This window comes from Rhincodon typus, chromosome 41 (assembly GCF_021869965.1).
Source record: "Rhincodon typus isolate 14 chromosome 41, sRhiTyp1.1, whole genome shotgun sequence".
In the NCBI taxonomy this organism is placed as follows: Eukaryota; Metazoa; Chordata; class Chondrichthyes; order Orectolobiformes; family Rhincodontidae; genus Rhincodon; species Rhincodon typus.
Window position 1 is genome coordinate 3472437 of NC_063372.1, and position 386 is coordinate 3472822.

The 386-nt window shown below is 53.6% G+C and overlaps 1 protein-coding gene across 1 annotated transcript in view; it reads right to left on the reverse strand.

The window, feature by feature from the left end:
• The window catches only part of LOC109924733 (transmembrane protein 106C-like), a 40522-nt gene that overhangs the window by 39281 nt on the left and 855 nt on the right, over positions 1 to 386 (reverse strand). The gene's annotated exons all lie outside the window — the stretch shown is intronic.

A 386-nucleotide genomic window follows, 5' to 3' on the forward strand; every position in this document is an offset into this window, starting at 1 on the left:
AGCCCAGCTCATCCCCGCCTCCCTAACCTGTTCTTCCTCCCACCTCAAGCCACACCCCCATTTCCTACCTACTAACCTCATCCCAACTCATTGACCTGTCCATCCTCCCTGGATTGACCTATCTCCTCCCCACCTACACTCCTTTACTGGCTCCATCCCCACCTCTTTGACCTGTCTGTCTCTTCTCCACCTATCTTCTCCTCTATCCATCTTCTATCCACCTCCTCCTCTCTCCCTATTTATTTCAGAACCCCCTTCCCCTCCCCCATTTCTGATGAAGGGTCTCGGCCCAAAACGTCAGCCTTCCTGCTCCCCTGATGCTGCTTGGCCTGCTGTGTGCATCCAGCTCTACACCTTGTTATCTCAGATTCTCCAGCATCTGCAGT